The 2,554-nt window shown below is 40.8% G+C and overlaps 1 long non-coding RNA gene across 1 annotated transcript in view; it reads left to right on the top strand.

Annotated features, from left to right (window-relative positions):
• Positions 1–2,206: 2,206 nt before the first annotated feature.
• LOC118421481 overlaps positions 2,207–2,554 on the top strand; it is a 900-nt gene continuing 552 nt past the window's right edge. The window contains exon 1 of the long non-coding RNA XR_004831837.1: positions 2,207–2,357. This is a non-coding gene — a long non-coding RNA (uncharacterized LOC118421481). The remainder of the gene's footprint in view (positions 2,358–2,554) is intronic.

The following is a 2,554-nucleotide window of genomic DNA, read 5'->3' as shown; positions in this document are numbered from 1 at the left end:
AAATAAACATATTGTCCCCCTGTACCCTGGTCTTACATGGAACGGCCTGAAATTTGGGGTAGATAGGCATTAGATAGTTGGTAAAATGATCCAAGTAAAAGTTTTGACATAAACTACTTTAAAATAATTAATTTGGGCACTTTTCTGAGGGGTAATTTGTTTTCTTTTGGCCTCCTGGCGTGACCTTCCGTGACCCCGCACGGAGTCCACACCTGTGCGCGAAGAGCGAAGGCTAATTAATATTCATAAGCGGGGCCCCACGATTCCGTATATACTGCAGTGTTCCCGCCATAATTTTTTTCGGGGGCCGCCGAAGAACGCCGAAGGCCCCGGCCCGGCAGGGTCCAGGGGCAGAGCCCCGTTGGGGGTCCCAGGGGGGCGAAGCCCGCCTGAAACTCTTGCACTTTAGGCTATTCAGAAGGCTTATTGTATCAGTTTTTAGGGGCATTTCTGTAATAATCACAGCAGTCACTTAACTTCTCTTCAGGAGTTTAGCGTAACAGTATTTCAGGTCAAACCGTCAAAGGCAAATAAAAACAAACTTTAACGTTAATGACTTCAACAGTACTTATAACTTTTGTCCGGTTTGCCATCCAAAGTTGAATCGCTATCGATGGTATTTTCGCTGCACTCGGAACCTTCTAAAAACGTACGGAGCTAACGGTTAGCTCCGTACGTTTATCACGGAATTGCTGTTGTTTCAGAAATCTCACGGACTTATGCTTACAAACATTCCTAACTTGTGTTTCTTCTTCTTTCTTTCTTTCTTTCTGAGTTTCTCCTCAAATTTTTAAAGCGAATCATCCCCGTCGTTCCTGGACCGAATGACCTGAAATTTGGCACAATGCATATGATAGAGTGGACCAATACCTAAAAGTTTGGTACAGGCGTGCATGGAGTATTTATTTAAAGAACCTGATTTTCATTTTTGGCGTATATCACTTCAAAATGACCCATTTCGGGTTTTTACGGGGCGTGTTTTGACCATTCTCGACGTTTAGTGCGTTCCATATATGGCAAACAAAGCAATAACTCCCGCCCTGGGCGACAGGTGACAGGTGTCAGTCTGCTAATTAATTGAATTGTGCCGCCAGCCAATCAGCGAAGAGAAAGGAACACTTCGTCGGCAATGACGCAACATTAGATTTTCATGTTTATATGTAGACGGAACCATTCGTATTTGAGAGGATTTTGTAATTTATGTTACTCCATAAAAGATTACTGCACAGAAAATAGGAATATAATATGTGACCATTATTTTGAAAACAGCAATTATAAATATACACAAAATATATATACGGAAAAAAACTTTTAGGTTTGAGATTTTTATGCAGACCTTCTTGAAGATTCCACCCCGGACTCGTCCATTTTTAATTTTACATTTACGTCACAGACTCCCGCAGCAACTGCAACTGTTCGCCCAAGTCTGCAGTTTTCTGCGCATTTTACGTCAGCTTCTACCCAGTTTCGGTTGTCATCGGTAGCAGAACATCTTTAGGTAAGAAATGGCTAGCCTTACATTGCTCACTCCGTTGTTAATGTACATTGAAAGGTGTTTTCGTTTGTGAAATTCGTCAAAACAACGTTATATGAGAACTGTGGAACGCTGGTACCGCAGGCAAGTGCTGACAAGCCACTGCCGTCGTTGTGTATCTCCGTTTGTTGTCAAAAACATGCATGAACTGATAACGTTAGTAGTCGAAATCAGTTTTCCTTGGGAAAGGGCTAAAGATACTTCCACACGAGATGTCATGGTGTTTTCTGCATCATTTCTGTTTTTTGACGGTAACTAGTTATCTTTATTTTGATCGTGACGACGTCCACATACTAATATTTTTCTGTGGGGAGGGGGGGGGGGTCAAATATATTATGCTGCTTATTGTGTAACAGTGGGGTTTAAGCGCTGCCAAACTGACCACGCCAGTTGCTCTAGAGCTTTCTGTGTTGTGGTTTGCACGTTGGATTTGTAATCCGCCGACCCGGGGTCGATCCCTGGTATCGGCATGTTTGTTTCTTTCTGTTTTTTAATTTGTAATTTTGTTAATATTAATATTAATTCATCCTTTGGACTGTGATTTGTGTAGATGTTATACCAAATGTCACTCGTTTGACTTCTATATGATGGCTTTAATTTCATTCATGTCAATCCTTTTTGATCCTGTCAGTTGTACTTTTTCATTTGCAAGTACAGCTTGTGTGTATGTATTTATTGTACCTCTGTTGCCATATTCCTTTATCATTCAAAAGCATTGTGCATTAACATTTTGAGGTGTCCACAAATGTGTAAAACAATGATTGACATGTCTCTATGTTTGTTTTTTCAGCAGTAAGAAGATTGTGCTCATGACACACAGCAGGTAGGGCCTGTTGTCTTTTGTAGCTAGACTTGCATGTACATGTAGGTGTAGACTGTAGAGGCAGGTGTAGCATTGGGATCGACGAGAAGTTTATTTGTAACACAAACACATTGTTATCTTCTGACAACAATATGTATTCTTTCCAAATCAATGGTATAATTATTCAAATATTTGATTGATGTCTGCCTTGAAATGCC

The sequence above is a fragment of the Branchiostoma floridae genome, chromosome 8 (assembly GCF_000003815.2).
Source record: "Branchiostoma floridae strain S238N-H82 chromosome 8, Bfl_VNyyK, whole genome shotgun sequence".
Lineage (NCBI taxonomy): Eukaryota > Metazoa > Chordata > Leptocardii > Amphioxiformes > Branchiostomatidae > Branchiostoma > Branchiostoma floridae.
This window is presented reverse-complemented; position numbering and strand designations above follow the sequence as displayed.